This window comes from Pelophylax lessonae (genome assembly GCF_965119305.1).
Source record: "Pelophylax lessonae genome assembly, chromosome: 9".
NCBI classification, from domain to species: domain Eukaryota; kingdom Metazoa; phylum Chordata; class Amphibia; order Anura; family Ranidae; genus Pelophylax; species Pelophylax lessonae.
In genome coordinates, this window is record NC_138776.1 from 129,402,208 (window position 1) to 129,426,459 (window position 24,252).

The 24,252-nt window shown below is 44.4% G+C and overlaps 1 protein-coding gene across 1 annotated transcript in view; it reads left to right on the forward strand.

Moving 5' to 3' along the window:
* The first annotated feature begins 108 nt into the window (after positions 1-108).
* PCGF5 (polycomb group ring finger 5) overlaps positions 109-24,252 on the forward strand; it is a 113,225-nt gene continuing 89,081 nt past the window's right edge. The window contains exon 1 of the mRNA XM_082268457.1: positions 109-207. The gene's annotated coding sequence lies outside the window, so the exon portion shown is untranslated. The remainder of the gene's footprint in view (positions 208-24,252) is intronic.

The following is a 24,252-nucleotide window of genomic DNA, read 5'->3' on the forward strand; positions in this document are numbered from 1 at the left end:
AAAGACAGTAGTGGATTGTGATAAATCAGTCGTGTCCCTTTAATTGTCTGATGGCTGTAGTGGATTGTGATAAATCAGTCCTGTCCCTTTAATGCAGTCCACGCCCCCTGAGAAGTCACAGAGCCCCAGCCCAGCAGTGTGATGTGCAGGCTGTATGGGGAAGCACCATGATTCATTGCACTCTCTGGGGCTTTGCTGTAGATTCTGGTAAGTTTCTCCTCCATGCTCCTCTCCCCTCTGCTGTCCCATGAAGTTGTGCTCAGTCAGGATAAGTCAGTGTGGATCTGGGGGGGGGGGGGGGGGGTAGGGAGAAGCAGGCACCCTTCACTGCTATTCCCTCTACTCATGTTTCATAACAATCTGACAGTGATCCTGGATGGGGTGGGGGGATGGGGAGGGGTGTCATTGGAAGTTGGTGCTGGTGATGGAGGAATGGACTCATACACATTACATGATGTGTGGGAGGAGGAATGAGCTGATAAGTCCTCTTGGAAGATGCTGACGCAGGTCCTGATGTGTGGAGCTCAGTGATCAGCCTTGTATGGGGAGGTGATGGGTGAGATTACATAAGGACTGGGAGTGATGGGGAGGAGGGTGCTGATGCTGATCATCACCTGTGTATGGCATGAGCTGGGGGGGGGGGGTGACAGGTGTCACATGGTTTGTGTTTTCTACTTAGGAAATCCCATGACTGGGGAATTTTCTATAGAAGGCTGACACTTTCTGAATCATACCCCTCCACATTTCCTTTGTTAACTTGAGCTGTGTAATACAATGAAAGTATAATACTAATAATGTTCTAATGGTGAACTTATGTTTAAAAGAAACCTGTACTGCAATTGCTGACCATTTCCTGAAAATGCTACCTCCCTGGCTGTCCTACTGTCCCAAATCATGCAGATTTGGGGCAGATCTGATCTGCATGCTTCTTCTTATAGAGGATCTTCACTTTGTAAACAAAAAGATAAAAGTCAGCAGCTACAAATACTGTTGCTGCTGATTTTTAAAAAGCACACACTTACCTGTCCCAGGATCCAGTGAGGTTCTTACCCAACCCCTCTCTTTGCCAGTCTTCAGGTCCAGGCATCTTGACTGCCAGCAGCTGGCGTCAGGTCCCTGCAGCATCACAGCCGGCTGCCCACTGTGTATGCGTGAGCTGCACTGTGCCCTGTGAATGGTCCCGTAGTCTCCTGGGACCTGTGACACGTCCCAGGAAGTTGCGGGGAGGGGGGTGAACTTGTGCTCTGATCGCCTAGGTCAGGGGTGTCAAACTCAATTTCATCGCGGGCCACATCAGCATTATGGTTGCCCTCAAAAGGGACGGTTATATCTGTAGGATTAGATGTCCAGAGAACCTCCCCCCCCCCCCCTTACACCCTTACATGAGATGTCAAGAGCCCCCCCACCATCAGAAGTCAATAGTCACTCACCCTTCCTTCCTTACATCACAATGCACCCCCTTACCTTGTGCTACTGCCAGGAAGAAGATGCAAATGGATCTGGAGAAAATAAATTGCAAGGTCTGGAGGAGGACCAGAGGAGGGCTGCAGAGTCTGCTGAATTCTGAGAACAGGGGAGGCAGAGACAAGCTGGTGTTGTGGCTGCACAGAGAGGCGCAGGATCTGTAGAAGGAGTTCTGCCCTCCTCTCTGCTGCAGACTGCTGAGAAGGCGGGGGGGGGCAAAGACGAGCCTTTCTGTAGCATCACAGAGAAGCACAGGATCTGGCAAAGGAGTTCTGTCCTTTCTGCTGCCGACTACTGAGAAAAGGTGGAGGCACAGAGACAAGGGGGGGGGGGGGTGCTGCAACTGCAGGAGAGGTGCGAGGGCCACATAAAATGACCTGGGGGGCAACATTTGGCCCGCGGGCCTTGTGTTTGACACCTGTGGCCTAGGTGGTCAATGCAGAAGAGGGGGCTGGTACCTGACAAAATCGGGTATCTTCCCCCCTCCCCCCCAAAAAAAGACATTTCAAATATGGGGGGAGGAGGAAAAGCAGAACTTCTATTTTTGGGTGAAGTTCCGCTTTAAGGCTTCATTCACATATTGGCGTCCTGGTCACAGGCAGAATCGCAGCAAATCACGGGATGCCCACGCGATTCCCGTCACTTCCAATGGCACCCCAAACACGACGTGACTTTGCCGCCGTTGTTGCCTGACAAATCACAGTAAAATCACACAAATAGAATCGCAGGACACCTGTTGCCCAAAAGAAGTACAAGTACCGTGCTTGGGGTGGCATTGGAAGTGACGGGAATCACGCGGGAAATCCATGATTTGCCGTGATTCGGGATCGCTAGCAGAATCGCGGCATTTCTGCTTGCGATCCGGGACGCCAATATGTGAGTGGAGCCCAAGGGCCAGTTCACACTGCAGGGGAAAGCCCAGAGCTCATGGGTTTCAGTAACATTTTGACTGTGATGATATTTATTTAGACAAACATGTAGGTAGAGAGACATGTTTGGAGAGCAATGTTTATCAAATCAACAGAATGTAATGTAACTGAATTACTCTCCAAACATGTCTCTACCTACATGTTTGTCTAAAATAAATATCATTACAGTCAAAATGTTACTGAAACCCATGAGTTCTGGGCTTTCCCCTACAACACCATAGAAAAGCAGTCTGGATGCATTCCATGTGCATGCACGTTTTTGATGCGTTTCCGGTGCGTTTTTGATGCATATTTAATGCTTTCCATTGCATTTTTTTTTTTTAATTTCCTTTTTTTTTTCTTCACCTTAAGGCTCGGTTCACACTGCAGTGCGACTTTTCCAGGCAACTTCCGGGCGACTGGAGTACTACTTTGATAGAAGTATAGAATAGAAGTCACCTTGAAGTAGTACAGGAAACTTTTCTAAAGTCAGAGCGACTTCAGTAATGCTAATTAATACAGCTCTCATTGACTAACATGGGATTTCACTTCATGTGACTTGTGGGGTCTCCCAAGTCAGATCCCAAGTGGCAGCAGTGTGAATGTAGCCTTAGGGGACGTGCGTTTTTGGTGCATTCCAATGCGTTTGTGAGCGCTTTACTGTGTTCCAGTACAGTTCAGTGCAGAAAAAATGCAGCATATTCTACTTTTTTTTTCCTGGAACTGGACTGCACTGGTTCTGACCACATTGGACTGCATGTGGTGTGAACCGGCCCTAAGACAGTGTTAAAAAACAACCGAAACCTTTATTATATTGCAGCTACCGATTCTTAGGCTGGCCATACACTATACGAAAAATCATTCAAATGCGTTTACAAAAAACTAACACACGGCTGTAAGAGCAAACGATATTGTTATCATTTAATTACTGGATTTCAATCGATAAATTGTTCAATGGACATATATAAATCAGTTTCTTGTCCGTTTATTGCTTCTGGGTAACATATGCGCAGTACCAGCAGTTCAATATTGAACGGGCGAGAAACACATTAACCACTTGCCTACTGGGCACTTTTACCCCCTTCCTGCCCAGGCCAATTTTCAGCTTTCAGCGCTCTCATGCTTTGAATGACAATTGCGCGGTCAAGCTGCACTGTACCCATATGAAATTTTTAATCATTTTTTTCACACAAATAGAGCTTTCTTTTGGTGGTATTTAATAACCTCTGGGTTTTTAATTTCTTACAAAAAGTAAAAAGGCAGAAAATTTTGAAAAAAAAATAAAAATTTTCTTATTTTCTGAGTAGATTTTGAAAATAAATACATTTTTCTCCTTCACTGATGTGCGCTGATGAGGCTGCACTGATGGGCACTGATAGGCTGCACTGATGGGCACTGATGAGGTGGCACTTATGGGCACTGATGAGGTGGCACTGATGAGGAGGTACTAATATGCCGCACTGATAGGTGGCACTGATAGGCGGCACTGATGGGCACTGAGAGGTGGCACTGCTGGGCACTGAGAGGCAGCACTGATGGGCGGCACTGCTGGGCACTGACAGGCGGCACTGATGGGCACTGAGAGGCGGCACTGATGGGTGGCACTAATGGACACTGACGGGTGGTACTGATGGGCAGCACCATCAGTGCCCACACTCAGTGCCCATAGTGCTGCTAGTCAGTGCCCATCAGTGCCTAGATGTGCAGGCACTGATGGGCACTGACTGGCAGCACTATAGGCACTGATTGTGGGCACTGATGGCGGGCACTGTGGGCATTTTTTTCCCCTCTTGTGTAATCAGGGCACTGGTGATCAGTGCCCTGATTACATTCCTCTGTGTCCCCTTACCGGTGATCGGGCTCTCCTCTTCCTCACACTGCAGTTTCTGTGTGAGGAAGGAGCGCTGGCGATGAGAGATGATCTCATATGTTTACATATGAGATCATCTCTCATTGGACGGTCCGATCACGTGGTACATGGCTGCTGTGATTGGCCATTCACCACGATCTGTGATTGGCTGTGTCCAAGGGACACGGCCGACACAGATTTTCCCCGATGCGCGCTCGCGGGAGCGCACGGGGAGCCTGTCACTGGGAGGCCGTTTAAAGACGGCCTCCCGGAAATTAGAGCCCGGGCTGTAGACGTCTTTCGGCTATAGCGCGGGCGGAAGGAGGTTAACCTTTCAATTTATCGCCTTTTCGGCAGAAGTTTTGGAAATTTTACCCTTATTTTTTATTTTTTTTGGGGCTCAAAAACGGCACAACCAATTTACGATTTATGCCCATTAACTGGGCGAAAAACAAAAAAACTGTCCAAATGACTTATTTTCGAAGGAATGTTTGTATAGTGTATGACCATCATTAGATGTGATGGATGAATTCATTTTCTTTTTTAGGCTCTCTTTCTTCTATTTTTATCTGGTGATCTGGCCAGTAAGTCTGTTGGTTTTCAAAACAACAAGCTCTCCATCAGAATGTATTAGTTGCAGACATGGGACAAACAATATACCACTGACCGGGGTGCTTACAATGATCAGCTTTTATTTATTTATGTAAAACCTTAATCCCAAAAGAAAAAAAAACTGTTACTGTAAATGCTTCTAAAGTATTAGCTAGAGTTTGGCTTCAGTTTGTTAGTGTATCTAAATTTGCTAGTGCATTTAACACTCCTCTCCTCCCAGACTGACAATGCTGCTGTTCAAAAGCGCCCCCTGTGCTCCTTCATCCAGAGTGGAGGCAATCTAATACAGAAGGTGTGTTACTGGTCAGATCACCAGGGGAAAGCAGAGGGGAAAAAAAATCCTGAAAAAAAGAAAACGAATGCAGCCATCACATTTAATGATTGGCAAGCTGCAGTATATTAAATTTTTCGTTTTGGGTTTAATACCGCTTTATTTGCAGGAATACTTTTTTTTTTTTTTTTCATAAATTACATTGGCCCGGTGTAGTGACATATAATTATCCATGTGTCACATCCAAAGGGTCGCTGGGGATACAAAAATACCCTTTAGTAGCTTGTACTACATACATACGTGTGCCAGGTGAGCTTGGGCACATCCTAATCACTACATGTAGTGCTAATTCGCACTACGACCCAGGCTTCCCCCTGTCTTGTGCCCCCCCCCTCCAACTGCAGTGCTCCTGGCTTCACTCCTCTACCCCCCCCCCCCAACTGCTTCCGGGGATGTTTCAGGATGGAGAGCAGAAGAAGGAGCTAGTCAATATGAACACACTCACTGCATTCATTCACAACTGAAGCATACTAAACTGTGTTTGCTATGCTTCAATTTGTGAATGAACAGGTAGGCGCTCAGCTCAGAGCACTTCCTATTCATTCACTGCCTAGTGCAGCTTAGGCTGCAGAGAAAGGCATGTGTGTTTGAGCTTTGGGTTGCACACTCTAAAACAAAAGGCTGCGCACACCTATGACTACATATAGTCAGCACTGGTCTCTTCCAGCGACTGTACACTGCACACAAGGGGGCGCTGGGCTCAGCACCTCCACCATTCAGAGAATGTCTTTTAGTTTTTCAATGCATACAAAGCATTTTTGATTGGATGAGGTGATGATTGTGATGCCATCTGCCAACAACACCTCAAAACTTTGGTTCAGGTGTCATCCAATCATAACCTAAAAAATATTCTGAATGGTGGAGCTGCTGGGCCCTGCGCCCCCTTGTGTTCAGTATACAAACACAGATATAAACTCCAGCAGCACCTGGAGGAGACGTGAATAATTACATCTAACCAAGCATTAGCAGTGTAAGGGCTCTTTCACACGGGCGGTCCGATCAGATCCGCCTGTCAGTTTTTTTGGCGGATCTGATTGGATCCTCCATGCAGCTCTATGGGGCAGCGGATGTCAGCGGAGACACCTCTACGATCACCCGCTGCCAGACGTATCTGATCCTGTCTGTGAAATCTATACGGATGGAAACCCTATTTTTCCATCCGTTCAGGGATCGGATCGGATGAGAGCGGACAGGTGGTCCGCTCTCATCCGATCCCCCATAGAGAGCAGCGGGAGCTGTGACACCTCCCTCTCCGCACTGCAAGCGGAGACGGAGCTGTCATCCGCCGGCTCAGCGGGGATCGGCAGATCGATCCCCGCTGAGCAGCACGGATCCGCCTACGGCGGCGGACCGTATGAAAGAGCCCTAAAGTTTAAAAAAAAAGATAATTCCGGGCTCATGCACATGGGCATAAAAACACAGTTCAGATCTGTATAATGTATGTATGTTGTTTTATAGGATCCGAAGGCAGGAGTATTGTAAACTTTGGGCCAATGAACATTGTGCTTTGTGCTTCGTAATCTGTGTTCAGCTGCATAAAATATCGATATCAGATTTTTATTTTATTTTAGGTCTTCCATAGGGAAGCTGTGGACCCGTTCTAATAGGAGCGACACAAGTCGCTCCGACTTAGAAAAAGGGTCCGGAGCTTCTTTGGGGCGACCCGGAGCGACCTGCATAGACTTCAATGTTATGAAGTCCGTGCCGGCCGCTCCGAGGTCACGGTGCGAGCAGCGCGCCGCGACCTATGAGGTCGCCCGGCAAAGTAGCGTCGCCCCAGTGTGAACGTGGCCTAATCCTCCTCTTTTTTTACTGACTCCACCCCATCTCATGATAGTACAGAGCATTAGGAGTCAGGCTGCACATGCTCAGTTTGGTGTGTATTGCTAGAGAAGTTTTTCTTTTGGGAGGGTGCATGTGATCAGCACAGGGCCAATCAGTACTGTCCACACAGGGACCAGAGGATCAGGGGAGAATGAAAACTCCTCCTACAAGCTTTACTAGGAGCTGATCTCAAGACTGCTATATACTGCTGATGAGAAAAGAAATTTAGTTTAAATTTACTAAAATAATTGCATTTCCATGTTCTGTGTAGTGTGTGAGACCAGATATAGTGACTGCAGGGTCCTGGGTTTAGTAACACTATAATGGCACTAGCAGACATGTGCATGTTCAAAAGCCTTTAATACCACAGTACCATGCATTTTAGTGCGGCGAAATTTAAAAATTGTGCTGGCATCTTTTTTGTTTCGCAAGCGTAGGGCAGCCTATTGAAATCAATGGACTGTACTAAAACGCGACATGCAGGAATGTGTAAAAAAAAAAAAAAATGCACACTCTTGGACACACCTCTTGGTGTGAACGAACCCTCAATCCAGAGATATTCCGCAATACTTATTTTTCTGCTACTAGATGTCCTCAGTCTGATGGGCAGCATCATTCAACCTACTTCCTCTGAGCCCAAGTCCTTGTGGACCTGCCCCAGCCTATGACTGCACAGTGTAAGGAGAAGCAGGACAGTGATGAACTGATCTCCCTGTCACTCTGCTTTCTTTTCTTATCTGCAGGGCTTTTTTTCAGCTAAAACTTGGTGGAACTCAGTTCCACCACCTCTGACTAAGGCCCTCTGCTAGCTGCTCACCATTATCTCTTGTAAAGACAGAGGTTCAACGTCTGTGTTTACCAGTGACAGCTTGTCTCCCAGTGACTCCCACAGATCTGATCTCCTGAGCGGCTCCCCCTGAGTGCAGGATGGGGACAAGGGAAATGCAGGTGCATTGCGGATGCTGACACCCCCACTGGATGAACTCTCTGCAAGTGAGAGAGGCAAAGCCACCTACAGTATGAGGGATGGTACTAGAGCCGGCTCGGTGCTTCAGCTTAACACAGCAATAAAAGTAAGACGGGAGATGATGGAGCTTTTAAGGGGGGGGGGTGGAGGTAGGGGAAAGGGGGTTGCATGCAGAGGTCAGAACTGAAGAGGGAAGAAAGTGACAAATAGATGGGAATGCAGAGGTAAGCGTCTGTGGAAGAAGGCTGAACTCTGAACTCTGTGTGTAGTGCACACCTGAACGCTGCACTCTGTGTGTAGTGCACACCTGAACGCTGCACTCTGTGTGTAGTGCACACCTGAACTCTACACTCTGTGTGTAGTGCACACCTGAACTCTACACTCTGTGTGTAGTGCACACCTGAACTCTGCACTCTGTGTGTAGTGCACACCTGAACTCTGCACTCTGTGTGTAGTGCACACCTGAACGCTGCACTCTGTGTGTAGTGCACACCTGAACGCTGCACTCTGTGTGTAGTGCACACCTGAACGCTTCACTCTGTGTGTAGTGCACACCTGAACTCTACACTCTGTGTGTAGTGCACACCTGAACTCTACACTCTGTGTGTAGTGCACACCTGAACTCTACACTCTGTGTGTAGTGCACACCTGAACTCTGCACTCTGTGTGTAGTGCACACCTGAACTCTGCACTCTGTGTGTAGTGCACACCTGAACTCTGCACTCTGTGTGTAGTGCACACCTGAACGCTGCGCTCTGTGTGTAGTGCACACCTGAACGCTGCGCTCTGTGTGTAGTGCACACCTGAACTCTGCGCTCTGTGTGTAGTGCACACCTGAACTCTGCGCTCTGTGTGTAGTGCACACCTGAACTCTGCGCTCTGTGTGTAGTGCACACCTGAACGCTGCACTCTGTGTGTAGTGCACACCTGAACGCTGCGCTCTGTGTGTAGTGCACACCTGAACTCTGCGCTCTGTGTGTAGTGCACACCTGAACTCTGCACTCTGTGTGTAGTGCACACCTGAACTCTGCACTCTGTGTGTAGTGCACACCTGAACGCTGCACTCTGTGTGTAGTGCACACCTGAACGCTGCGCTCTGTGTGTAGTGCACACCTGAACGCTGCGCTCTGTGTGTAGTGCACACCTGAACTCTGCGCTCTGTGTGTAGTGCACACCTGAACTCTGCGCTCTGTGTGTAGTGCACACCTGAACTCTGCATTCTGTGAGGAACCCCCCCAACTCGGTACTCTGTATGTTATGAACTCCTGTTATTTAGTGCCCCTTTAAGACCTTCCCACTGTTAGTGAAATTTTACCACAGCCACTATTTTATGAGGTTTGGACTCAGAGGGTGTGTGTGTGTGTGTGGGGGGGGGGGGGGGGGGTCGTGGTTGAGTTTCTGCACCCATTTTCTGAGAAGAAAAGCCCTGCTTATCCGTATAATTAATAGGAACTGCTTGGCTTCTTGTGCTGCTTCTTCCTCTTAAACCCCTGCCTTGCTATACAGGGACTGCAAGGGGCTGACACCAGGTCCAATTAGGGTCCTTAAACTGCTTACATTTAAAAATAAATGTAATGCTCTATTAGGTCTCATGCACATGGATGCCTAGATGCTGCAAAATCCCTAGCACTTTCTTTTGCCTGGTGAGCCACAAGTAGTGCATACAAGTGAATGGCTGTACATGGGCTTACTCATGTAAACGTCAATGGCTTGTGCATTTGCATTTACTCAAGCATGCACATACTGCTGATCTCTCCAAAGCAAAAGTTCCACATTTAGGGAAATACACTGTGCGTGTGGGAGCCATGTGCATTTACATGAGTATGGCCGCATACAGCCATCTTTTTTATCTGCCTGAAGTTCAGCGTAAAAGCTTTTAGGTTTCTATCAGCCAGACACACAGCATTTTCAGGAGAGGACAGCAGTAGAAGCTTCCTGCATATTTAGTCATTAAGCTCTCTTATTTAGCATATAAAGTCATTTTCCATTTCTTTACATCTTAATCTTTCATTTAAATAGTACCTGGTGATCCTACCATGAAGCTCCTTGTACAGGCACTTATTTTATAGGGTAACAATGCTCTGTCCACATTGTGCCACTGCATTACCACCCTGTTACATGGGCCTCCATGGGGACTACAAGTGTTTTGTTTCATCCCACATTTTACAGATGTGGTCCACTGTTGTCACTGTAAGAAAATGTGCCCTGTAATAAGCCATTTAGCTATCGTACGAGTACATGAAGACAAAAAGTGGCTACAAAGAGGCTGCAGGAGATAATCAGCACTGATACAATTAAACTGTAAATAGCGTATACTGTTTTAAAAACTGGCAGTTGTTTATGGCATGTAGTGCTTTAGCAAACAAAATGTCTAGGTCTATGTTACCTAATTTAAAAACAAATGCATTTTTCTGAGTACAGGTTGAAAAGATAAATTAGAACTTCAGTCTGCCTCTCAGGTGGCTTTGTGCACCCCCCCCCCCCGACGCTGCCATTAGGGCGCATGCACAAATCTGCTATGCCAGGCAATTGGATTTTAGCAGAGCCCATCAGCACATCTGTGCAGGTGATTTTCTGCGCATATACAAAAATAGTGCAGAGCTTAATGTAAATTGAAAGGAATGTAAAGACACAAAAATAAATTAAAAAATGAAATAAAATAATATGATATATAGAAAAAGAGCAGAACCCTGTTTTGCAAAAGGCGAACTTTACTGGCATATACATGAGACCAACACACTCCATAGTATAAAAGTATCAAAATATTTTATTTTTGACATATAACATAAAAAAAGGATATTAACATGAACATCCGACTAACAAGCCACAAAGACACAATAAAATCAATAGAAAAACATATGGATATAGGATGGGGCCCTAGTACAGCACCTCCCTAACTCACACATTTAGGGTGACGTATGCCGGAGGGGGGTGTATCATGTACTGGGTCACCTCCAATGGACGACACTTTTCCCTTAACAGCGTAGCTTCCTCAAGACCCCTTTGCGAGGAAATCCTATTCTGTTAAATATAATGAATAAATGTTACACGTACAAATCCATACATTTTTTTCATAACCAAACATGTATTACATATCAATCTCAATAAATTACAATGATAGGGTGGTTTTGGAATCTGTTGTTGACGTGTGTAGAATGGTGTGTCCATAGAAGGGGCATTTCATGATCCCTGTGTCCGCCCAAGAGGCACGCATAATATGACCAGCTACGGATTTTGCTGATGCTGCTGTAAGTCACTCTATTCATGGGGTTTACCAATTTATTGAGATTGATATGTAATACATGTTTGGTTCTGAATGAATTGATGGATTTGTATGTACGTATAAAATGTATTCATTATATTTAACAGAATAGGATTTCCTCCCGAAGTTGTCTTGAGGAAGCGAAGCTGTTAAGCGAAACGCGTCGACCATTGGAGGTGACCCAGTACATGATACACCCCCCTCCGGGATACATCACCCTAGATGTGTGAGCTAGGGAGGTGCTGTACTAGGGCCCCATTCTATATCCCTAATTTTTTCTATTGATTTTATTGTGTTTCTGTGGCTTGTTAATCGGATGTTCATGTTAACATCCTTTTTTATGTTATATGTCAAAATATTTTGATATTTTTATACTACTGAGTGTGTTGGTCTCATGTATATGCCAGTAAAGTCCGCCCTTTGCAGAACGGGGTTCTGCACTTTTTCTACATTACCAATTGGGATGTGGCATTGATAGAGGTTTTTTTATTATTAATATGATATATAGTCTGAAATATTAACACCACAGTGATCATCTGATTTTCTACGCATGCACAAAGATGGGAAAGGTCTGGCCTGATAGCTGTCTTTGCACATGAGGAGGAAACCCCACGCATGTGCAGATGGTCAGGGAAACCCAAACCAGGGGCGTAGGGGATTGAATGCTGGCCAGTTTCTGAATACAATGGCTCCCAATGCTATGAACCTCATGCTGCTTTTACAGGCATTTGAGCTTTTACTTCAGCTTGCAGAAGCTTTTTTGTGCTCTTATGCACGTTTTTATTGAGCTTTTTGGAGCATAAGCTTTTTTTTTTTTTTTTTTTTTTTTTGCAGACCATCCCCTTAGTTAATTTTTCCTATTTTTTTTTGTATGTTTTTAGGCTTCTTTGAGCGGTTTTTAGCTTCTTTACGGTTTACCGCGCTTCTTCATGCATTTTTGGACACTTAGACATCTTTTCTGCTTTTCTGCGCGAGTTTGGTGGGGGGGGGGGGGGGGGGTTCTGCCTGTAAACTCCTGAAAAGGCCAAAGTATGCATGGGCACATTGGCTAACGTAGAGGGGAGTTTCGAGGCAGAAAAAAACAAATGCTTAAGAAAATTTAAAAAGCCTGTAGGAGCTTCTTTGAGTGTCTTTGAGATGCAGTGTGCATGAGGTGCATGAGGCCTTAAAGTGGCTGTGAAGCCACTGTATAATAAACATACCATCCCCTCTGTTAGCTAACGATATGTGTCCTAGTGTCTGTGCTGAAAAAACCCCCGCCAATTTATACAATAATTTAAAGCGTCTCCCGGCGCTCACGTGACTCCTCAGCTCTCTCCTCTCCCAGTCAGGAGGAGGGGAGAAGAGAGCTGAGCAGCCATGTGAGTGCCGGGAGGCGCTCTAATATAAGGTATAAACTTGCGTTTGTTTTTTTTTGTTTTGTTTTTTTAGCACAAATGCTGGGACACATATAGTTCGCTAACAGAGGGGATGCTATGTTCATGATGCAAATATTATAGCACCAGGAAGGGAAAGGGCGGGGAGAGGATGGGGGAGAGCTGCGGATGACGGAGGCACGTAAACTGTCAGGGTTCAGCAGCCATGATAAACCGTGGTCAGTTTACAGAGGGGAGGGCAGAACCAGGCAGGATCAGCCCGGTTTTTTAGGTTATACAAGGTGCCAAATTATACAGCACAAGCACTGTTCTGTTATACATGCTTTAAGGGAAGAGGGTCTATTTTTCTTTTTTTGGTTGGATTACGAACACTTTAATGAGGCCAAACAATTACACTTGCATTTTGTTTACTTTTTTTGGTTAAAGCAGGTGCTTGCTTCCACTTCCTCATACCTTGCCTAGGCAAGGATAATGACATAGCCTCATAGGATAGCTGTCATACATCCCAAGGTTCTCCAGGACAAGTCTTTCAGCAGTTGGTGGCTTAGGGATCAGGAAGTGATGGCTCGCTCCCCAATCAAACAAAAATAAGCAAAGAATTCAGATGTGAGGAAGACCGCGCTGGACTGCATTGGCTGATAAGTATGTGTTTATAAAAGTCAGCAGCTACAGTAACTTAGTTGCTAGTGTCCGATAACTACAATATAGTAGTTTTTATTTTATTATTAAACCAGATTTATATAATGCCAATAGTTTGCCCAACGCTTAACAACATTAAGGGAGGCAGCACAGTTGCAATACAAGTCAATTAGGAAGACCTTGCTCATAGGAGCTTACAATCTAGATTGAAGGAGCAAATGATACAAAAGATAACTGTGAGAATGTAAAAGTACAGTTTTAAGGCAGAAAGAGTGGGAAATAGCAGGACAGATTTGGGTAGACAGTTCCAGAGGATGGGAGAGGCTCTAGACAGAGAGTCCTAAAGGTAAGCATGGGAGGAGGGAATGAGGGAGCTGGAGAAGTTAATGTTATGGGAGGAACAGTGTGGTTGGTTTGGGTGGCTATTTTAAGATGGGGTTAGTGAAGTATCTTGGGGCAGAGTTGTGGATGGCTTTGTATGATGATGATAGTATTTTCAATTTTATACATTGTGAGAGTGGATGGCAGTGTTGGGATTAGCAGAGATGGGCATCGAAGTAGATGTCAGGGTCCAGGATTACATGTAGAACCAGTAGAGGGTCTGATAATTGTGCTATTGATCTTGATGGACATTTTTAGCAATGATCAAAGCCAAAAATCGAATTTCCAAACTTTCTAAACAAAAGGGACAGTTTACTGTCCTTCAGACTTTGGGGGGGCCAAAGTGTGACCACTGGGAGCAGAAAATGTCCTGGTGTCAGTGGGAGTGAACAATGCCTTTTGGCATCAGAGAAATAGTGTCCTAACGTTGGTGTCAGTAGGAGGAATAGTGCTCCATCATTGGTGTTAATTGGAAAGGAATAGTGCCCCATTGTTATTATTTGGAGGAATAGTGCCCCATTGTCGGTATTAGGGGAAGGAATAGTGTCCCATCATTGGTGTCAGTGGAAGGAATAATGCCCCATCGTTGATATTAGGGGGAGGAATAGTGCCCCATCGTTGGTGTTAGCGGGAGGAATAGTGCCCGATCGTTGGTGTCAGTGGGAGGAAAAATGCCCATCACTGGAGTTAATTGGAGGAATAGTGCTGCAATTGGAGAAATTAGGAGGGGGAATAATGCCCCACCTTTGGTGTCAGTGGGAGCAATAGTGCCCCATTGTTGGTGTAAGTAGGTATTAAAGGGAGGAATAGTGCCCCATCGTTGGTGTCAGTGGGAGGAATAGTGCCCGTCATTGGAGTTTTTTTTGAGGAATAGTGCCCAATTATTGGTATTAGGGGGAGGAATAATGCCCCATCATTGGTGTCAGTGGAAGGAATAGTGTCCCATCGTTGGTGTCAGTGGAAGAAATAGTACCCATCATTGGTGTTAATTGAAGGAATAGTGCCCCATCATTGGTATTAGTGGGAGTAATAATGCCCCATCATTGGTGTCAGTGGAAGCAATACTGCCCCATTGTTGGTGTTAGGAGGAGTAATAGTGTTCCATGGGTGGTGTCAGTATGATGAATAATAGTGCCCTATCATTCATGTCTGTGGGATGAATGGTGCCCCTTCATTGGTGTTAGTGGGAGGAATCGTGCCCCATCATTGGTGTTAGTGGGCGGAATGGTGCCCCATCCTTGGTGTCAGTGGGAGGTATGGTGCCCCTTCATTGGTGTTAGTGGGAGGAATGGTGCCCCATCATTGGTGTTAGTGGGAGGAATGGTGCCCCATCATTGGTGTCAGTGGGAGGAATAGTGCCCCATCATTGGTGTCGGTAGGAGGAGTTATGTCCCATTTTTAAGTCGGTGGGAGGAATAGTGCCCCAAGGACTGGATAAAAGCCCCCAGGTCGCAGTTTGGAGACCACTAGTCTAAGCAATTAGAGCCAAAGTTGGGCCTTGGGCCTCTGCTTTAGCAACTAATATTTGATTTGAAAGATAATCTTGATTGGTTTCCATACGTTGGCTTTTAAAAAATACTCTTTCTTTTCTGAGAAAGTCAAACCCGTTTCTCTTTTTATAAAAGGCTTAACAGCTTCTGTGTGTTGAGGCCTAAAATCCCTAGTGCTTCATCAGTGTTTACCCTTGCATGCGTGTAGAACGCTTCTCCCCACATGCAACATGGCAAACTTTTGGAGAAGCAGTGTATGCGTATACGTGGGTAAATGCCCATGCAGAACCCATTGCCATGTATCCAAGCACAGCTGCGAACAGCCATTCATTTGCATTGGTGGTTATGTGTGGCTCCCTGGGCACCATAAAGCAAGTGAGATTTTACACCTCAGTACACAGGAGCTGCTAAGCATGAGGCCTAAGTGTTTTATCAGCACTTCCAATCTTTGTACCCTCTGTGTTTTCCAGAGAAGAAAGAATGTAAGAGGTTCTAAATACTTGAACTGGTTTATGGAAATGTAATTAAGATGATGTTAACCCAGTTAATCAGTAAGCGACTTGGCAAAGTATGCGTGCTTAAGGTGAAGGTGTAAATGTGACATATGAATGGAACATTGACTATGGAGGATTTTACAGATTACAGAGCTCTTCTGTGACAGGCAACTCTGTCAATACTTGCTTTTGAAAACTGGAACAAGTCACAGCTGTACATGTTTATATGGTCGATAAAGTTTAGCAGTCCATATGTTGTCAGTGTCATATACCAAGAGAATAATTCTATTAGGTTCCAGGACTCTGTTACAAATGACATATCTACTGTACATAGAGAAGATCTTTAGAAAGTCGGAGATAAACCTGATTATTTCCACATCTCGGTATCACCACATTTAGAGATATTGCTAACGGATTTAATGAAGGAATGTGAAGAACTAAGTATGAATTTATAAATAGAACTCGCAAATACTTGGAGAAAGCAACTGGTAGATAATCGCTTGATGGCAGAACATGCACGCATCTTTAGATTCTTTGTTGTGTAGTGTCCTTTAATCCAGAAAGATCTGACAAAGCCATATAGCTGCCTTTTGTGTCATTATATAGTCATTTCAAATCTCTGTCGGAAATCAAGGATCTTCTGCAGCCATTGGTGTCAATACAAGATTCCATGGGTCTAAATGATTCTGGATATCTAACATAGGAAGTCGGAAATATAATCAGTATATGAACATGAAGGGGTGAGCTACAATGTAAGCCATGGCTTGGTGTAAAGTGGAACTGTCGCTGAATTTCACGCTTGACATAAATCAGTAGGACATATGTCAGCGTTAACAAATAAAAGTACTGTTTTGAGCAGAAAAGTACCCCCTTTTTGCCAAAAAATGCTGAAGATACCTCCCTGCATTCAAGCTCCCTCATGGCTAGGCAGCCAAAATAAAATGGTCTTCGACTACCAGGAGTATTATGAGTGTTTCACATTAGGGACTGCCAACACTATAATATTTTAAATAAGCCAGACAATGTCTGATAAACTTGTAATGAAATGCACCAGCCATACCACTACTTTTAAAGTGCACCCCTTTGTTTTTTGTTCTTTTTTTTTTTTTAAACCCTTACCACATATTGGAAAGATTTATGCTAAACTGATGTCCTTTAAATATACTAGTTATGCTTGAGAGGCCTGGTAATGGTGTTCAAACATTTGGCCACTACCATAAGTCTTGACTAGGGATGCACCGATCCGAATTTTTTGGACCCGATACCGATATAAAGGGATGTATTCCAGAGATAAGACTATAATCCTTCCACTTTATAAAACTCTGGTCCAGCCACATCTGGAGTATTCCGTCCATTTCTGGTCACCAGTCCTCAGGAGTGATGTGTTGGAGCTGGAGAGAGTCCAGAGAAGGGCAACTAAACTGATTAGGGGATTGGAGGACCTTAATTATGAAGAGCGTCTGCAATCGCTTGATTTATTCTCCCTGCAGAAGAGACGCCTGAGGGGGGACATGATAGCAATTTATAAATATCTCAATATGGATTTCAGCTTAGAAAAAAAGCTGTTAAGTCAAAGGGATTTCATACAATGAAAGAGGGCATACAATGCGATTAGAGGAGAAGCGTTTTAACCTCAGGCAACGTGGGGGGGTTCTTTACGGTTAGGGCTACAAGATTGTGGAATTCTCTACCACAAGAGGTGGTTTCTGTGGGAAGTATGGTGGCTTTCAAAAGACTCTTAGATGTACATCTCAAGGATCAGGACATTCAGGGCTATGTGAGATGATTACAGCCACACACACCTACACAGGTTGAACTGGATGGACTATTGTCTTTATTCAACCTCCCCTACTATGTAACTATGATATCTGGCGTTGTGAAATCGCCGATACCAGAACCGATCGGGAGCTACACACAAAGCAAGCGGCTGCAGTACAGAGCAAAGCCGCTGCTTCATGTGTGTGGCTCCTCCATTCACAGGCGGAGTGCACCTGATATCACTCCGCCTGTTAGCCGGACCTAAACAGGAAGTAACGGCTCCCATCCCATACTACTACTGCACCTAGTAAGGGATGACTGAGCCGTTACCAAGCAAAAACCAGATCGGTCAATTTTACCGATCCCCCGATCCATCTAAAATGGCCATATCAGCGCCGATATCCGATCCGAATATCGGATCGGTGCGTCCCTAGTCTTGACCTCAAAAGAATATGAAGGTGAAATGACTGTCTGGTAAGGAATGGGTCAGGTTCATGATCTGGTCTTGGAGTAAATCCCAGTAGTAGACTAGGTGGATAACAGATCTGAATAGTCCATATTTATTTCTATTTTTGAATGCTTATCTTATGAAAGATTTATATTTGCCCAAGTTTACATCATTACTTATTTTGACCTTCTCACTCAGGCTGAGGAGTCAGACTTGGGCAAATTTCATCTGAATTCTGACCTCACATACTTTCCACAAACTCCAGAGACTGCATATAGCCCATGTTAGACTACCTAGCCTGCAGCTATCAGCATTCTGATACATACCGGCCTTGTATATGATGCTCCCCCTTGCCAAAAACACTTTAAAAACCTGAGCCGCCAGCAGGGGAGCGATACATGCAAGCAGGCGAATGTTTCATTCCCTGCTGTGTCCTCCAAAGTGATCTTGTTGCTGGTGGGTTAGCAGGACTGCCAATGTCATGTGGCCTTATTAATATCAAATTAAAGCCCTAAAGGAACATAAACAACTACAGCTACTGATATTTAACATAACTACACACACACACAGAAGCAGGGAGACGACTCACAAGGTTAGACAACTATATAGTTTGGAAAAAAAAGACAGAAGTCCATTAAATTTAAGCAATGGGGAAAAAATAAATAAAATAAAAAACCCAATATATGTGAAAACCTTTACCCGCTGTTGACCCAGAGGAATGAAAAACAATTCATAAAACATTTGCTCCAACAGGGAGAAAAATTGCTTCCTGTTCCCCAAAGGCAATCAGATATTCCTTAGATCAACAATCCTTTGGCGTTATTACTTGCACGCATGGGCATTTGTCCCTGAAAGCGAAGGGCCCTAAACATACAACGCAATACCAAGCCTCAGACCCGTCCAGCTGCAGGCTGCCATAGACTTTGACAGGCTGCAGACAGCGGGGCGGGATGCTGCATCTGTCCCTCCCTGCTGCACAAAAATGTGTGTGGAAGAAACCAATAGCAAATGATACCCCTGTGTGCAAGGAGCGTACCCAGTTATATTCTATTGATTTATGAATACATTTAGTTTTTTTGTTTTTTAAAGCAATCAACTGAGTTCATGGTAACAACTGACTTTAGCTTACCATTTGAAGGGGTCAAATGTAAAACTGTGCAAGTAGGCTTGCAAAGATATAGTAATTTAGGATTTCATATTCTGATGATTCTTCCACTAGTACTAATTCTCTTTAACCGGTTGCCGACCGCCGCACAACTATTTACTGCGGCGGTCAGCCCCGGCCAGGCAAAGTGACGTATATATACGTCACTAGCCTGGGAGCCAATAGCGAGCGAGCGCGCGCCGCTGGAGGCACGCTCCCGCCTTGGCTCGTTCACGGACACCTCCGTGCGTGTGACCGGCGGACCCTATGTCGGCCGGTCACTTGCGATCGTCCACTGTGAAGGGAGAAAGGCAGGCGGCTAATGTAAACAAAGCCGCCTGTCATTCTTCCCTGTGTAAAAGCACTGATCGAACGGTCCTGCTATGTAGGACTGTTGATCTGTGCTCTTACACACACAGCCACATCCCTGCACAGTAAGAAGCACGCCCCTAGGGACACACATAGTCACTGCATCTCTAATAAAGTTAACCCCTTCCCTGCCAGTGTCATTTTTACAGTAACAGTGCATATGTATAGCACTGATTACTGTAGTAATGTCACTGGTACCCCCAAAAGTCTCAAAAATGTCAGTCAAGGGTCCGATCTGTCCACCGCAATGTCGCAGTACCGCAAAAAAAATCGCAGATCGCCGCCATTACTCGTTAAAAAAAAAACCAACAAAAATGACAAAAATCTTTCCCTTAGTTAGTAAACGCAATAACTTTTGCGCAAACCAATCAAAATACACTTATTGTGATTTTTTTACCAAACCTAGGTAGCAGAAAACAAATTGGCCAAAAATTTTAAAAAAATTAGATTTTTACATTTTTCTGGGGGGGAATTTCATATAAAAATATTTGAAAAATATTGTTATTTTTGCAAAATTGTCGCTCTTTTTTTGATTATAGCACATGATCAAAAAATCACACAGGTGATCAAATACCACCAAAAGAAAGCTCTATTTGTGGGAAAAAAAGGACGTCAAATTCGTTTAGGTACAGCGTCGCACGACCGCACAATTGTCCGTTAAAGTCACTTAGTGCCGAATCGCAAAATACCCCCTGGTCAGGAAGGGGGTAAAATCTTCCGGGGCTTAAGTGGCCGATTCCCGACCGCTCGCCACAGTTTTACTGCGGCAAGCTGGCTCTCCTGAGCGAACCGATGTAGCACTACGTTAGTCGTGTGCGTGGTGCTATGGGGCGAGGATGCGATTGGCGCCGGGCACCTGTGATTGCTTGCCGCTGAGAGAGAAGGACAGTCAGCTATTGTAAACACAGCAGACCGTTCTTCTCCTTGGAATGATCATAGAGCGCCTGTGATCCTTCTATATAGGATCACAGGTCTCTTGGGTCATTTTACAAGCCCATCCCCCATACAGTTAGAAAACACTCCCCTAGGCTCACACCTTTGATCCCCACTGTGTTAACCCCTTCCCTGCCAATGTCATTATTACAATAACTGCATATTTTTAGCACCGATTACTGTAGTAATGTCAGTGGTCCCCTTGAAAATGTGTCAAAAATGTCAGGGGTGTGATCTGTCCGCCGCAATGTCGCAGTCCCACTAAAAATCGCAAATCGCCGCCATTACTAGTAAAAAATAAATAGTTAAAAATGACCTAAATCTTTCTCCTAGTTTGTAGATGCGATAACTTTTGTGCAAACCAATCTAAATACGCTTATTGCGATTTTTGTTTTGTTTTTTCTTTACCAAAAATATGTAGCAGAATACAAATTGGCCCAAAAGGATGAAAAATTTTTTTTTTTAATTTTTTTTTTTTTTTGGGAATGTTATATAGCAGAATGAGAAAAATATTGTTTTTTTTTTCAGAATTGTCTCTCTTTTTGTGTTTATAGTGCAAAAAAATAAAAATCGCAGAGGTGATCAAATACCACCAAAAGAAAGCTCTATTTGTGGGGGAAAAAAAGGACGTCAATTTTATTTTGGTACAGCGTCGCACGACCGCGCAATTTTCCGTTAAACTAATGCAGTGCCGAATCGCAAAAAATGTCCTGGTCATTAAGGGGGCAAATCCTTCCGGTCCAGAAGTGGTTAATATCAGTTGCCTGTATTGCTCTACAGCAAACATTAAATTAGATTCAAATATTCTTACCCCAGCTGTCGTTTTTCAGTGTAAATTTGGATAAGATCATTTGTTTTGGACAGTATATGTAATTCACTTTACATACAGTGTGATAATCAAGTCTTTATTCTTGTCCTTTTCTGTACTACAACTACTGTATATACGATCATTCCTGTAATTGAAGTTCGCTTTAGGAAAATAAAAGTCACTGTCTGCAAAGCAAATGGGGGAAGAAGGTAGTTCGTGTTTTGGACACATAATTATTTCCAGGAGCTGAAGTTCAAAGCATTCAGAATAAAGACAGTTCTTGAATGAACTTTCTGTGTTCTTACAAGAAGCAGGTAGAACGTTACACAAGAGTATAGTGTATTTCAAATGAAATCAGCTCAGTGCAGAAAAAGCATGCTACAAAGCCTCTTTGTACTACATGATGACTTTTTTTTTTTTTTTTTCCTTTTGTCATGAAAACATTTACCTGAAAGACTATTAATAAAGGTAATGGCATTCTCCCCATGGCATCTACATGTAGGTAGAGTTTCTAGTTTGAAGAATTTTTAAGAGTAATATTGAAAAGTCTAAAGCTGGCCATACACTATACGAAAAATCAGACGAAATTCTACTGTTTCGAATGTTTGGCTGATTTTCTGATAGTTAGTGGCTGACAAAAGATAATCGGCTTAAAATTTTCAGCCCCGAAAATTAAATTGAAAAATTTAAAATTTGGAAATGTTCTAATTAAACGAAATTTGTAAGGCTGGTGGCTTTCTCACATGGGAAAAATTGTTCGATTTTTCGTGTGCAGGTGCAAGAAAACTTTAAGAGCCCATTCACATTAGCGCGACTTGTCAGCCTGACAAGTCGCGCTCGGTCGTGGTCCATTGATTAGCACAGGCCCGTTCTAATAGGAGCGACACAAGTCGCTCCGACTTAGAAAAAGGGTCCTGTACTACTTTGGGGTGACCTGGAGGCGACTTGCATAGACTTCCATTATGTGAAGTCTCTGTAAATCGCGCCAAAGTCGCGGTGCATGCGACTTCACAGGTCGCCCCCCAAAGTCGTGTCGCGCTAGTCTGAATGGGCTCTAACCTGGAAGTAAACAAATTAGTGATACTGTACATAACATACAGACGCAAAGATCTTTCGTCTACACACGGTCAAATACACATTCAGCAAGCAGGACATATAGTACATTTGAGTTTGCCATTGACTACAGTCAGGGAAGATAACGATAACAAAGAGGGACAGAAAGATCTGTCCACAACTCACATACGGTGTACCAAGTGGGCACACACGGAAGCGACATTGAGAGGTCAATTTTATTTCATTATTTCCCTTAAAATGTGACCGAATCGAAGGATAAACTGGTTAATTATTGTTCATTAAAAGTTTATCTTTTCGAAATTTGGTGGCTACATGATGGTAGTATCTTTAGACCTTCTGAAAACTTTCATTTTTCAAAATTGCTATCGTCTGATTTTTCGTATAGTGTATGGCCAGCTTAAGGCCTCGTGCACATGAGACCATACAAAGTAAATTGTGGGCTTATTTCTGCGCCCAAGAGACTGCAGCAAACAGCCAACAATGATAAAGAAAAGCTGTATGCGGGAATACTCTCTGCTTGCGTAAACATGTGAACGGGCGTAAATCCCCAGTTGCCTGCGAGCTGCACCCAGTTATTTATACCTGTGCAAACACAGTATATACCCATGTACAGCAATTCATTACTATGGGCGTCTGTACACTGCAGCTATCTCTGGGACATGACTTTACAACCGCCACTTGTGTTGTGGTTGCTTATTCTAAATGTAGCTGAACCTAAATGTATCTGTACATGTGCTAGTTATCATTGCAAGTGATCAAGTCATTTTAGATCCAATTTTGTAATACCTGAGCAGATAATCACAATGTGAGTAAGGAGAGAAGTATTCCAGATGCTTTAAGTGTATTTCCACTTTTGCAGTCAAACTATGATAACCCCTACTTTATTTTTGTTACGTGTTCCTATTCAAATAGCATAACTTCAAAAAAATGGTGCTTACCATTTTAGATGCCTTTTTCTGATAACTCCAGCACTGAAAAATCCTCCTAATGCTGGCCATAGATGAACTGAAATTTGGCTGGTTCAGCAGAGACCAGCTGAATTTCGATCCACGTGTGGCTGCCACTGTTCGACAGAAGTTGAATGGGAATGTTGGAAAATGTTTTTTCCAACCAGTGTATTCCAACAGTGGAGAGTCCCACTGTCAGAATACAATGTACCAGCGGGGACGATTCCTCTGTCCACCTCTTCTGTGTGGATGGAGGAATCCATTTGTTTTTTTCGTTTAGTCTGCTGGTTAATCTAAAAAAAAAAAAAAAAAAAAAAAAAGAGTAATTTATGGCTAATGTTGGATACCTTTGTTTATGATGGGGCTGGGCAGATCTCATTATCAGGTAAAAACTAAACTTAAAAACTGTCTGTCCAGACAGAATGTTAATGATTTAGATGAGAAAATCCAAGAAAACTTTGTCGCAGCAGTCCCTTGGCCGACAGCTCCGCTACTTCAGTGGAGAGGGTTCTGTCTGGAGTCTTACCCGCACCATGGAAGGGCAAGTACAGTCCCCCCCTCTTCCCTTTTGGCAGTTTTTTGGGGTGGATGTGGGTAACCTCCAGGGACAGTCGGACCTGCCTCAGCTTCCCTTCTCCCATCCTTTAATCTCTCCCATCCTTAAATCTGGGCTTCCCCCACTCCCTTTCCCTCCTGTCTGGACCTGGAGTCTGGGCGGGGTCCCAGGGCAGAGGATGTAACTCATGGAGTCTTTGGAGCACATATTTCCTCCTGATCCCCCCTCTGGTGCTGCAGGGCCCTCCAGGTCCTATCCATCCATCGATGCACTGACAGCTGTCCTGGAGTCCCTTGTGTCCCGGGTGGAGGTGGTTTTTCTTGCCAAGGGAATCTCCCGAAGGTTCTCAAAGGGAGGCTTCTGGAGGACCGTAAGCACCAAATTGAGGTCCCAAGGCGGAAATGAAGACTGCACTGGAGGAACCATATGTCGGACACCCTGAAGTAAGGTACGCACCAGGGAGTGCTCTTCCTTTTTTTTTTTTTTTTTTTTATTTTTTTTTTTTTATATCGTTAGTTTCTTTCAGTGTCCAGATCCCCTGAGCAGAATGTTTGCCGAGGACGCCTTCCCAGCCAGACAAGCTGGCCTCCGTGGTCATCACTGTCCCATACAAGGGGA